A 14,708-nucleotide genomic window follows, 5' to 3' on the forward strand; every position below is an offset into this window, starting at 1 on the left:
GGTCGCAATTAAATATACAGATACACGAGCTGTTAGCAAGGCTTCACCCTCCCATCCGGAGCGATGATTGCCCTGTCACTTCTTCTTTAGACTTAAACCGCCTTAAAGCTCGCCGCCGGAGCGCCGCGTTTGTGAGCCGGGCGCTTGCTTTTGTCCGCCTCCCTCTTCCCAATGACGGCTTCTTTGAGGTATTAACTCCAGCGGCTCCTTCTCTCCCGGGGGCTCTGAGCCCGCACCGGGGGCTCAGTAACGCACCGGGGATCCCGCACACCGAGACACGCAGCAGTGCCCTGGCAAGGCCCGGTGCAGCGGCATCACCTCCCGGCTGCACTTCCCAGCGCAGGGGGAAATGGAGACACCGCATCGAGCCGGGTCCTGCAGCCATGTGTCAGAGCAGAGGAAAAGCAAGAAGGTGCTTCCTAAAGAGAGCGGGAGTGAAAACCCCTCTACTGGTTTAAAATGTTTTCCTGCTTTTACAGCTGCATGCACACTGGGGAGGTGATGCTATCGTAACACTAGCAACTCGAAACGTTTCAGTTACACCACTATAGATAAAGGTATGACCCATTTTCTAGGTCTAATGATTTACTTTTTATATTCTTTTCAGCACCATTAAACTCATTAGAAAACAAACAAACAAATAAACGTCTCTTCTTCCCTCCCCCATTTAATCCAATTGGTATTCAGGAAAAGAAACCAAAACCTCAACATGTTACTCACAAAGTAATTACATTTCTTCAACCCTACTCGTCCATTCCAGCGTGGCCAGTGGTAGCACTGTCACCCCAGGGAAGATCTGCAAAACCAGCAAGACCCAGGTACCACCTGAGCAGCAGTGAATGCAGCCTGGGCTTGACCAAGAAAGCATCAGGCAGGAAGGGGATACCACTTTCTATACGTTAACTCATCAGAATCGTTGTTCTAACTTGGAACTGGAAAGAAACTTCCTAAAATCACCAAGTCCCAAGACAGCAGATCGTAGACAAAATACACCTTCCTCTGCAGCTGGAGATGAAGCAGCAGGCTGGGCAGGGCATGAAGCACAGGGGGAGCGAGTTTCCTGCAAGGAACAGGACAAACACAGCTACTTTAGGTTCCACACTGGATGCCCTTTGGCTCCATCTCACAGAAACTCTGTGCACAGCAACAGGACGGTTATCTCTAATAGTGCCCCTGAAAGCAGAGTCCCAGCCTTCCCACCAAGCAGAAAAACAGCGTTTCTGGCAAGGGCTGCCATGTAAGAGTGAACCCAAGCTACAATCTGGTTAGTAAACAGTACAAAAGTGTCCTGAGAACAGGACCTTCACCATGGCCTTGGTCTTGTAATGACCACACACTGGTACAGGCTACTGTGCTCACATGGCTGTGCGGTGACATTGCTTGCGGGATCAGAGCAGGAACTACTACTACGTTCTCAGGTTCCCCCCATCTAACCCTTAATGATGGCTTTAGATTTGAAGAGAATTTGATGTAGCGCAGATAAATCACATCCAAGGCTTCATCAAGCATGGATTAAATTGTTCAACTTCACTGAGGGATAAACTGCAAACTTGGAGATGAACATCACCTTTGTGCACTGCAAGCCTACTTATTTCTGCTGGAGCCATCCCCAGAGATCCCACAGGATGGAGGCCACTGAGGCTGCTCAGAAAGCAACGGGTTATGGGAAACTGGAAAGCAACACCCTCGGCAGCTTATAGGCCCGAGGATGTGTCACCTGGTGGTCAAGAGCCCATAGAAGTCAGAAAAGATCTTTACAAATATGGATAGGCATCTGTTTGGTTCACAGGAGGTATTTGTCCCTTTTAGCAGGGTGAGGTGCTTACCGCTCCTAGCAGGGCCTGGTGAGGACTGCGTGAGTTAGGCCTCAGGATTGTGTCACCAGAACACAGCAGGGCTTTCCTACAGCTTCCCCAGGCCAGGGGTGGGTAATGGTGCACCTTCAAGCTTCTGCTCCGGCACATGTCTGGCACCCTCACCTTTGAAGACAACATTAGTTTTGCTTTAAGTATACACTGGCAGATAAATCCTTTAGGTATTTCTGGTAGTATAACGCATGTAATTCGACCTGCAAGATACAGGGATTGTAACACTTTGATAAAACAGCACATGCTGCTCCTGCAAGCTAACCCCATCTTCAGAGTTGATAATTCCCAACATCATCGCTTTGAAGCACTGGAATGGCATGATTGCAATCTACTGAGCTAGAATGTATCTCACAAAATAAGCATATAAATACCATACAGTGCATCTGAAGTTGATTTATGAAACAGTCACGAGTTAAAGTCCTGATATATTAGCAAAAAATAACCAGACCTTTAAAGCCAAGAAGCCCTTAGGCTGTAGTGAAAATCACTGATGTACGAAAAGCATCTCTTTCGATGACAGTGCAATCGCACACACACACAAATACCATAAAACTGTTTCTCCTTTCCTGTGGATGAAAATAAAAGCGATTTTGCAGCAGCTGCATGAAATGCTTCCTAGCGAAGTGTTTACATTTTAACTTTCGGTTACTGGCGATTCAACTTCATATTGCTGCATGAAACCGCCTGGTGCTTCACAGAGAAGATGCTACTGCTGATAACGAACGCAAGCCCGCCGACCTTCAGCGGGGTCCCGCAGGGGAGGGGAGAGAACATCTTCTGGGGGAGCTGCTTTGGAGCGTCTCCCTCTCCTCCTCCTGTTTTTCTTCCCAGGAAACGGGGAGACGGACCCAGGGAACGGATGCGCTTTGCCCGCGGAGCTCGGCGGGGCTGCCCGGCGCCGTCCCCCGGCGGCGAAGCACCAACCGGGCGGCCCGGGGATACCGGCGGGGATCCGCATCACCGCTCTGCGGATTTACCCCAGCGCCGGCCCCAAATACAGCTGCTTATTGTTAATTGATTTATTTCTAAACACAATTACTAAGGCGCTCGGTTGTACCATTAAAAATAAAGTGGTTTTAACGGGAAAAAGCCACGCGGGGACCGAAGATGACGGCATCAGCGCGGCGGTACCTGCGGTTATGTCCGCGGCCATCCTGGCCCCCGGTCTAGCTCAGATAGAGAGAGATATTCACATGCATTGGACCGGTATAATGATATACATCTCTATATAATTATCAAACCTCCGTAGCAGGTCCCGGGGGAAGAGGGGAAAGCCTCGCTTCAGCGCCGAGCAGCGGAGCCGAAGGGGAGGCGCTCCGCAGCCGTGGGGAAGGGCCCGGCCGCGGTGTGGCGGGCAGAGGGCCCGGCTCCGGGCCTCGGGCAGGGAACTGCGGGGCCGGGCAAAGGGCCCGGCTCCGGGCCGTGGGCAGGGAACTGCGGGGCCGGGCAAAGGGCCCGGCTCCGGGCCGTGGGCAGGGAACTGCGGGGCCGGGCAGGGTATCGGTATCGATATCGGTACTTACGGTGCCGCGGCTCGGCCGTGCCGAGGGACGCGGAGCCGCCACCGCGCGGGAGCGGCGCCCTCTGGCGGCCACGGGAGGAGGAGCAGCCGTGCGAGCCCCCGCCCCGCCCGGTGCCCGACGGACCCGTCCCCAGCCCCGATGTCCTCCCGATGCGCCGCGCCGTCCTTGGGCCGAAGCCATGAACCCGCCTCAAGGGGAGGGTGGGATCGAGCGTCTGGGAGGTGCGTCCGACCCCCGGAGCGGCACCGCGCCCGCCGAGCGCTCCCGGCCCGGCCCCGCCGCCTGGCTCGGCTCTGCCCGCGCAGGGAGCCGCCCGCTTCCCCCCCTCCCTCATCAAGAGCCCAATTTTGTCATTTGGAAACACTAATTATCTAATCACGCCACGCTGCCGAGCGTACTTGTCTGCCCAATTAGCTAGGACAATTATTAAGATTCGGAGGCCTAATTATGTCTCAATTTAATGCTGGCAAACTCGCGGATAGAGCAGTAATTAAAATCCTCTCCTTGCCTCTGCCTTTAGGGCAGCGGCTGATGAGGACCTGTCAGGGGCTGCGCTGCACCGAATCAGCCAAGCGGATTGTGCAACATGACCCCGCATTGTTAAGTGTGTCAACATATTAACCTGAATTCCCTTCAGCCCCCATAATCACATCGGGTAGGAGGAAGAAAAGGGGCTAAAACATGAAGCATTTTATTAAAAAAACATAAATTCTTTTTAATTAATGCTGTAAGAGATCTGACGCCGCTTGAGCTACCAAATGCTGCGAGTCATATAAGGCTGGTGCTTCTAATTACCAGCCAAGGAAGGTTTGCTCTTCTCTGTTAAAAAGGCTTCCCTCTTCTCTCATTTAAAGAAAACGATCTTTCTTTTAGGTAGTGTGTTTTTTAAAAGCCAGCTAGTTGGCTCCCAGTGATGAAGTTGATTACCAGCTTTTTGTTTGATGATGGGACGCAAGTGAATATTGATTTGCACAAGAATCAAACAGACGACCGGAGGCGTAAATAAAACGGTCAGGATTTAACACTTGAAAGAAGTTGATAAAGTTGAAAATTAAAAATCATAATATTGGGATAATTCCTAAATATTTATTTTTTGCTCGGCTCTCAAGTTTGATGGGAACTCAGTGCCGAAACACTAACTAGAACCAGAGTTAGCCCCGGCGGCTCCGTTCCTGTTCCCATCACGGATGAGGAGCCCTGAGCCCAGCATCCCCCAGTGATGGCCACTGCAGGAAGAAGGCTGGTCCTGCTGGCCTTGCCAGCAGAAGCATTCCCCTCTAGCACATCCCTTTTTGGCTGGAAAAACCCAGCAATGAGTAAGGTGGTTCCTTCATCTCCAGTTAGTGAGTTCTCCAGGGTTTGGGACTATGGAAACAAACCTTAATTCCCAGAGCAGGGAAGGAAAGAAGGGAGAGAGGGGGCCTCATCTCCCACTGTGCATGCCCTACATCTTGGCAATGGCCCTGCTCCCAGCCTCCTCAGATGGCAAACTGAAGTGCAAATCTGTGTTCTGGCTTGTTCCAGTGGCTGTCAGCGTGTTTTCCTCTTGTCAGCAGCAATTGACTGGTCAGGTTCACCCTTGTACAGCAATTGTAACAGCTCATTGACAGACTAGTGACCCAGCCGGACCCGATAATGGAAAACTATTGATTTCTGCGGGCTCAGCAGATCTCAAACGAATGCCCAATATAATGTCATCAGCTGTCTTGGACTCAGATATCCTTTAACTTGGCTAAAGAGACCAAGTATCAGGGATGTGCTGCCTAGGCTGACAATTTATTTGACAAAAAAACACTGGATACAAACAAACATTGAAGTGGCCTCCCTCAGTCTCCCTCTCACAAGCAACAAGCAATGAATGCCTGGGTAAAGGCGAAGAAGCCACAACCTAGATGTGGCCGGGACTCCAACTGCCCCTTCAACTGAGGAGGCCCATAGCAGCCTCTCCAGGTTTTAAACACAGAAGAATAAGTATGTAGGGGAGTGACACTAAACTCTGCACCCATCCACCAGCCTCTAGAGAGCACATAAGGCAGGACGCAGAAAGGCTGTTTGCCATAAGCAATACCAGATGTAAGTTTAAACAGGAAGATGAACAAGTGTGGCAGCTTCTAGGGAAATGTTTAACTTTGAGGGATAAAGCAATAGTTCAAAGATTGACTGTTTTGGTCTTTGGGAGCCAAAGCATGGCCTGTCTTTCCCACGTAGATCATCCCACGTGGATGAAGCAGCCCTGTGTCCCTGTGGCTGAGGGACAGGGCTCAAACCTCACTGACACTTAGGCACATCAGGAAGTCAGTGGGACATTTACCAGCACAAGCTCTATCGGAACCACAATCAGCCTGGTGCTGGTTTTCTGTGAGATACCAAGTGTTTGCTGGAAAAGTTTCACTGTGCCCCAAATGCCTTCTTAGGGTTTGGAGCCTTCCAGAGCATATTAACCAGGTTTCCTATAAGGAAAACAGAAAGAAAACAGGAGGAGGAGAAAACAGAGGTACTTACCCTGGCAGATGTCAGCATACATTTAGTTCAAGGTCTAATACCAGTGGAGATATGAACAGCTTTGTGATCCCCACGAAAAAATTCAAGTGACCTTGGGGAAACATTGCTTTTAATTATGAACAACTGGTCAGTTCTATCACAAAGACACCAGCCCTTCTTGAATGTGTTTTCATCTTCTGCAGCCTTCTGCTCAGTGCCTCCTCCCCATACGTGCCTCGTACCCCTCGCATCGTTGTTCTGTCCCTGACATGCACACACGTGTATTGCCTTTGCCTTCCCCTGACAACAGGCCCAGCTCTGTGATGTGCTACATATACTCGTCAAGAGGGAATGACTGCACGGATTACGTTAACATGACTGCAGCTGAAGACATTCCAGTTTCTACATGCATTTTCTACACATTTCCTTGGCTCCCGCTCCTGCAGACGGCTCCAAACCCACCTCCCTCCACTCGAGCTTTTACTTCGAGTTCAATTTCCATATGTTGCTTTCAAGCATTTCTCTTCTTGGCATCCCCTCAGGGCCTGATCCTGTGAGAGTAAGTGTGCCGCACCTGAGCGGCGCTGAGTAAGGCTGTGAGAATAGGTGACTCCACTTTGGGGTTTGCTTTTTAATGATCATCTTGCATTAAATGAAATGTAAACTCTTGCAGCTATTGCTTTGTTTACCCGAAACAACCCTCCCAAACATTTCCCATTAGCTAGATGAAGAGCTGAAATCCCTCCTATCCATCTCACAGAATTGTCACAGAAGAGTCTTTCAAAGCACCTGAACCTCTTGGCTGATGTTCAAACCCAGATGTCTTATCCCTGGAGAGGCTCAGTTCAGCTCCTCATCCTGCCCATTTCTTGGAATCCCAAATCTTGTGTTAAGCCAAGCGCAGATAACATCTCCATGCTATTCCCTTCTTAAGTACAATGAACATGTTCAGGCCTTTGGATAGCAAGTTCCTGAGGCAGGGATTATGCTCTGTAGTATTACTGTTGTCATATTTTCCCTGTTGTAATGTTCCATGTACATTTATGTCATTTATAAAATACAATTACAGACATATTGGAATCCACAACGGCCCAAAGAAGGGAATAACAGAAGTAGAGTAACCATGTACATTTGCTTCCTACAACTATGCAGGCTGTGGCGACCCACTCCCAACCAGCAGATGAATAGTAGAAATGAAACACAAGCCTGAATATTTAAAATGTATGGCAAAACTGTCTATAGTTCCCTCTCATTTAGCAGAGACTTCACAACAGGGTTCAGCTTTTCTCTGCCTGAAGATGTGGACCCCCTCTGCCCTCACAGCACACCTCACCTCCTTCCAGTGAGTACCAACAACGAAGGCTTAGCATTGTTACAACCTGCTGGCTCAGCATCCAAACACAGTCATCCAAAATGAGCCACTGGAAGGCTTGTACCAAGTCATTATCCTTCCCTGAGAAAGACCACTCTGACTTGAATGTAACTGCACTTCCCAAAGATGCTCACAGTGAGACTCACTGCCCCTTGTTTTCAGTGAAAGGCATCAATGGAACACAGACTGTCACTTTTTTACTAGAGTTTCTAAATCAATGTAAATATACATTTTATAGCATTCCATATTTCAACAGTGTGTGCACATACCTGCCTACTCTCAGGTCCGAGCCTCTTGTAGCACTTCAGTGAGCTCTGCTGTACTGGGAGTTACTGTCACTGGGACGACTGCAGTCCACCAGTACGGGCTGAGATTTTGTAGGCAACTGTCCTCTGACAAAGCCCAAGTTGTGGGTTTTAACATTTACAAATAGGTTTGAGCAAGTAATTGATTCTGTTGTAAAGCAACTTAATAAAACTAAAATGAGCAATGTCTGAAACAACAATTTGCAGTTTCCTTTACTGAAACAAAACAAATCCCCTAAATTTTGCAGTGAAGAAAGTGCTTTGTTGCATTTTGGGCACTTGCAACAGAAAAAACCCTAACCCACAAAGGATATAAGAGGTTGGATTCACCACAGCTGCTGTCATTCCCTTTTTATCCACTAACCCAGTAATTAGGGCAGTGACCCAGGATGTGGGAGATCCCTGTTCAATCCCTTCTCTGCCTGGAGGGATTTGAACCTCCATCTCTCCATCTCCGAGGAGAGAATTAGAGCTGCGGTGCCAGAGGGGCCCTTCTCTGCTGTCTCCCCTGGACAGGTACTTTGTGTAGATGCTATGTGTGACTCGGATGCCCCATGTCACTCTGGCACTGCCCAGCTCTTAGGGCTCAGCATTACTCCTCTACCTCTGCCCCACAAGTGTGGAGATGCTGCGTGCCAGGCGGAGGGGTTTCAGTAGCTTAGATGACTCTCAGGTACAGCGAATGTTTAAGGTACATCCATGATCAGATCACTGAGGTGATCCCAGGTCTCGGTATCAATCCCCTAAGGCAGAACGTGGGTCCTCCATCCTAGATACGTACCGTAATGCCAGGGCTTTCCCCCAGGAAACAAGCAATAAAAAAAGGTCTAGTTCAGATAAAAATCGTATTTCTCCAAGCTGGAATCTCTCCCCATTTTTTTAACCACACTTTCCTGCAATTTTCAATTACTCCCCTAATCAATTTTTGTCTATTATTGTAAATTGCCTGTGATGTTAGGGAGGACTGATGTTAAGAAGGATTTCCTAATATGAACTTACTGCATTCTTGTTCTCTTTTTTGTACCTTTCTACCATAATTAGTTTCATAAGCAGCTTACCCTAGCCATGGAATTAGTTGTACCATACTAAGTATAGAACTGAACATGTCAAACATTCAGCCTTGTGCAAAGCTTTGCACACAGTAGTTCACTTGCATCATTTTCCTATCCCCAGTGAGATCAGCCCAAATTCTTTTTTTAAAATTAGGAAATTTGGGCACCTCAATGCTACATTTTTTCCAATTCTTTAACTATTTTCTTTATTTTAATTAAATTTATTTAAACTACTTAAAATTATTTTTCTACTCCATATTTTTATTGAAAAGCATGGACTCCTTTAGTCAATGTTTGCTCTCTTGTTTCTAGAAGGTAAATGAATTGTCTGGCACTTCTCATGAGTGGACTGTGATTACTGAGAAGTCCACCATTTCTCGGTATTCCACAACCCTTTATTAGGGCTGACCTCTGGGGACTCTCCAGACAAGTGGCCACATGAAGTCACAGTTGGAGAAGGGGATTCACCCGCCCAAGTGTGAGGAGGACTCCTTTGTAATGAACATTAAAAACCCCTCTACTTTCATCTTGCTTTAAGAGCCTCTAGCACAGCATATTTACAGAATAATAAAACAGGGCTTCAGGCCTTTTCTTCTCATACATCAGTAACAGGATTCTCATGTCACACTTATGTGCTCTGTACACTGTATAATTTACTGTATCTTGCTTCTCAAAGCTAATAGTCTCAAATATAACTAAATGAAATAAATCGTCTGATACTGTTCTCAAACAAGAATTAAATCACCACATCACATATCCCTGTGACATCTTCTGTCCCCTCCTCTACCCATGAGATAACAAGTCCCCACTGGCATGCCACTTGTGTGGCTCATTTATTGTCACGTAGGACAAACCATCATTCCAATTATTACTATTTATTTGAATTACCAAGAAGAAACTTCAAATGAAATCCCTCGTACCAAAAGCTACGCAGGTACAAAACTAAGCAGCATCCCTTCTCAAAGAGCTAATACTCTAAAGAGACAGGAGGTGGGAGGAAGGAGCAGGGCGTTCGCAAGCACAGTCGTCAGAGCCAACTCTGTGCACAAATCAAGGGAAACCACCGCTTCCAGAATTAACTTTGCCTCTCCTTTGCACTGATTTTAGAAACGATGAAAAACTGTGGAGTTACTAAAGTTAGAAATGAAAACAGGGAATGAATGGCTTGTTCTGGGGAATAACATGAATCACAATCCATCAAGGTAACCTTAGACTTTCATCTCGAAAGTAATAAACATCTGGGATTTTTATACTCACTTCAGTCAGTGGCAAAATGCTGCTGCAAATTATCTGTACTTCATGGGCACGTGTGAATGGGTGTGTAAGTGTGTGTATATAGAGGTATGCTCATTGTCTCATTTAGTTTTTGTATCAATCAAAAATACATTAGATGGTACAGAAAAAGAAATAGCCTTTCTTCTCATGGTATTTTTAATCTGAATTTGTGCAAGATAGGGAAAAACCCCCAAGGTCTCATGCTGTTCTGAGTCATAAGGAATGGGGGGTGTGTTTGTAATGAAGGTTCACAAACAGATTCAGAAGGGAAGGAAAGCCACGCTCATCCCGCTCCTTACATCTCCACCCTTTAGCCCAAACGCAGTTTTAATGTGATTCAGGATCATGGCCCAGGAGTCCATCCGCAGAATTATGGGCAATGCATTAGTGTGATCCTATGGGCATGCTGCTTTGAAGCAAAGTGTAAAACGTTAATGCTTTCATTGGCTAGTGACAAACCCTGCTAAGAACTCCCCTATTCCCATCCCCACAAGGGGCACTCTTAATTTAGTCTCACTTGGAGCACCAGATGCTCTAATTACATCATCCTGATCTTCTGAGGTGTACAGGAGGAACAAATGCTACATCTATAACAGTGAAAAGTAGTATTTTTAATCACATCCATGATGGTTTCATTCCAAAGCTCAAAATCCATTCTAGCAGGCCCATTTTATGTTTTTACATGGCCCAAGAGCCTCAGTGAGGAATTCCTGAGATACATTCACTCGAATCTGTTTACAAGAAGTGCCAGGCACATAAGGCCATGAACATTTCTTGCCCATCTGCTTCATAAATTTTTCTGTAAGGCTTATTGCAGAACACAGGGAATGAGTTATAGGTGGTCAGCTGTTGCCCTGTGGTTTTGCTGCAGTTGTTGCTCAGTGTGTTGCAGGTAGAGTCCATACCTGCATTGGCCTGCTTGATACAGCCTCTGTCCCAATGGAACTATTAGATCCAGCATCCAGATTACTGTGTCTGCATCATCTCTTAATGATTCATCTACCTTGCTCATATAGAAGTGCTGGAAAGGACCTTGAAGTCTGTAAGTTATTTTATTGGAACATTATAGAAACCAGATGTTTTCCTCTTAATCTTGATGGCATGTTTAAACAAAACCCAGGACAATTAGAAACCCAATGCCCCAGAGACTGATTAGCTATCCCTGACAATTCTCAAGCTTCTCCTTTTTTGTTCTCATAGTTGATATTTTATCATTGCCTGCCTCAATCCTCTTGGAGTATAAAGGAAACTTCTGAAAAGTAGTTCTCTACCAACCTTCTTTAAGAACAGCAGCAGTAACATCCAACATGATGACTCTTCAGCAATACCTGGACATCTCAGTTGCACACAGACAGACAGAAAGCCAGTATCTCCATCAGCTGAGACACACAGCTCTAACACACACAGCATCTGCCCTCTTCATTTACTCCAGGTCACACACAGTAGAACTTAAAGAGCTAATCTGATTCCTGTCTTGATGCTACTCATTTCAAAATACCCATTATGGTTGAAAATCAACACACAAAACCAGTGAAATAGAGGTTAAAGGAAAAAGCACAACCCAAAATGAGGAAAACAAGCTCACATTCTCAGCAGCAGCATCATGGCCACCCATTAAACTCCACCAGGCTCCACATTTGTTCCAGAACAGTTCACAAATGGGATCTGGGGCAAACAAGAGGAGGACAAACAAGATGCTGTACCTTCTGCTCCACGAGCATCACCAGCCTTGCAGAACTTCAGGTCCTTGTCTCTGCTCTGCCTACTACTGTTTTAACAAAGGGGAATACATAGATAGCCCTTAGTGTGGGCATCACTGAGTTTTTGAACCACCGAACCCATTGGACCAATTCACTTCCCAAATTTCTTCATCATCAGAACATTACCTGTGACCAAGACTCACTGCCTTCAGGAATTTCACATGGTGAAAATTTACTTCATCAGCCCAAGTCGGGCAGGAAACATCTTCTTTTTATCTTCTTTGTGCTGTGAACAAGCAAGCAGAAGACACAAGTCAAATGTATTTGGCTGGAAGAAACTGTTCTTGGTACTGAGTGTTCACAGCAGAGCCAACAAGACCTTTCTAGAGAGCTCCAGCATTAACTAACATCTGTTTCACTGATATATTTAGGCATTCCTCTCTGTTCAGGTGAAGTGTTAAGATTTCTGCAACTCCAGTATCTAATTTGCCTTTAAATTGTGCCTTTTGTCCCTGTAGTTTGTCCTTTACATGGGTGAACAATCCAAAATCCATCTACTTCATGAAAACAAACCAACCTCCCCCCCAAAAAACCCCAAACAAAAAAAACACCTCATCAACCCCAAGCCCACAACCTTAATTTAAATAATTAAATTGAAATTAAAACTATTTGACTCATAGAAGCTGTTTATAGAATTGTTATGTCTATAAAGCATCCAGTTACTTGTTCACTTCGCAGAATAATTTTGGCTACCAGAACCGCGTGGCCCAAACAGAGCTTTACAAATACAGGCAATATGATGCCTATGTATTTACATGATGAAAAAAAGCCTATTTTTTAAGCATGGTACTATCAGAGGGAGGGAGATGTAAGGGGACAATTCCCATCAGAGCCAAGACAATGCCTGACAAGAAAAGCAGAGAGAAAAGTGACTGAGATTCATTCCCAAAGAAGCTGCTTCCTGGAAGGCAGCTTGGGCTGGGACTTGAGCAGAAGGAGCTGCCCTGCCTGCTGTTACTGGTAGTCTCTGAGGACCAGCAAAAGGCAAATAAATCCATTATGCTTTAAAGGACATCAACAAGCACACCAGACTTGGGGAACATTTAGTAGATGGCACAGGAAGTCTAGAAGTGGAAGCAAATAAACTGCCCCCCATTAGTCACTCATTGAGAAGAAGAAAACAGACACCAAAAAAAACAGAGTTAAAATATGGGCAACAGTAAAATAAAGGCATTTAAAAGCAGAAGTACTCTTCAAAATGGAAGCTGTGGAAGAAAGCAAGCCTAGCTCACGCGTCCTTGCCACCACTGGGCTTCTGCAACTGTGGATGATGAGTGTTACACCTTTACCAACTTCCTTGAGCAAGAGTGCAGTGCTTCTCCACAGCCCATGTTGCCCAGCACATCCCTCACCCACTGCACTTGTGAGCAGTGATACACGTGAGGGAGATTTATAGGCATGTGTCCAAAACACACTCTGTCTTAGGCTTTAATCTCTTTTAAATGACATACTCCCACATGAGGTAGAATTAGGGCCGTATTCACGCTTTTGTTACAAGAAGATGCTGTGCCTACGTTACAGCAAGTTTGGTGGGTCCCACGGGACTCCGTGTCCCTCACTGCACTGCACTCATGGCTGAGCCAGATGGCTGGGGTGGAAGCCTCTTCAGGAACACATCTCTATAGAGGAGGATGTCACACTGCACTGGGTGACCAGGCTCCCACTGAATGCAACTCCGTCACGGTAATTAAGTCACATTAAAGCTTGCTTTTATTACATATCCCCTTGTGATTTTGCCTGGCTACATTCTAATTACCAGCCTTGCTGCAGCACACCCGGGTTCCACAGCTCACTCCCCCTCCTGTTTTGTGGGAAATGACTTACCTTGCACAATCCTAATGAAAATACTGCAGCGAGATAATTCTCTCCTTTTTATCTTGCATTTCCCATTCTATAGTGTAAGCCATTTTTTCCATGGGAGAAAACAAAATGTTCAGGCTTACACGCTTTGTTAGAAACAGCAGATACATCTGTTAAGGCTCCCCAAAGTAGTTTAATCACATCTGCTATTTACTTACCCAATACCTGATCTTGAAGCACCAATATATTTTTCCATGTCAGATGCATCAGTTTCTCAAAGATACTACATTTTGCATTTCTTATTCTCCTTCTATTAACTTCTCAAGGAAAGTATTTTAAAGCAGATGCATTTCACTAACTTCTGATGACTTACACTAGAATTTTCTGAGCAATATTTGCAGCAATAGGCACAATTCCTCTCTCCCATCCAATTAGCTCCCAGCACTAATCAGATCATGTGAACGTTAACGGAGTACTTCAGGAGAGCTGGAGGACAAGGATGTGGCTTCATTCAGTGTGTCCACAGCACCACCCTCGGCCACGGCTTTGCCATTCCCCACTTTCCAGTTACAGCACTAACCATACCTAACCACCACAATGGTGCCAGGATAGCCATTTTCAGTCTGTTAAGGCAGGGAAGATATCTGAAATCTGGAAGACAACAGTAAGATAAGCACCTACTTATTCAAAAGAGAGAAAAATAAAGGACACTGTAAATCTGGCTGCCACAGTAGCAGGTATCATTCACATCTAGTCTACAGATACTCTCGCATAACATACCTGCTGCTTTCAACTCCTAAGGTAACATGAAGGAAATGTAGTCTGGACCATCATACAACTTCCACAGCCCATCACACAACATGTGTTACAGCAGGAGAACTGGAAAGCAGGGCTTCCCCCTCTTCTCCCTACCCCTTGGGGGAATCCTGTGCCAGCTGCTGCATATTGCAGGGAATTAGAGAAACCTGTAGGCTGCTGATTTTGTTTGCTGCTGGCAGTGGAGGGGGCTACTCACATACTCTTGGCTCATTTCTACACCTAAATCTGAAATCATAGTTTAATTTCCTAAGAATTTCGTGCTATTTATCACATTCATCACTTACTAGTAAATGGGTTAGGATTCTCCAATGTGATTTTACCAGGTTTTGATAGACATCCCTGTTTTGTGTTGCTCAAAGAAGCTAATCAGCTGCATGTTAACCAAAATCATTCAAGCAAATGCTCCATTTTCTAAATACTTCTATGGTTTCAGGAAGGCTGTCAGGGAATAAA

The 14,708-nt window shown here is 46.0% G+C and overlaps 1 long non-coding RNA gene across 1 annotated transcript; it reads right to left on the reverse strand.

The window, feature by feature from the left end:
- Window positions 1–551: 551 nt before the first annotated feature.
- On the reverse strand, window positions 552–3,555 carry LOC115611855. The gene is made up of 3 exons (XR_003992721.1): window positions 3,392–3,555; window positions 1,827–1,979; window positions 552–1,060 (listed from the first exon to the last, which is right to left on the reverse strand). It is a non-coding gene; the product is annotated as an uncharacterized LOC115611855 (long non-coding RNA).
- Between the last annotated feature and the right edge of the window lie 11,153 nt (window positions 3,556–14,708).

The sequence above is a fragment of the Strigops habroptila genome, chromosome 8 (genome assembly GCF_004027225.2).
Source record: "Strigops habroptila isolate Jane chromosome 8, bStrHab1.2.pri, whole genome shotgun sequence".
In the NCBI taxonomy this organism is placed as follows: domain Eukaryota; kingdom Metazoa; phylum Chordata; class Aves; order Psittaciformes; family Psittacidae; genus Strigops; species Strigops habroptila.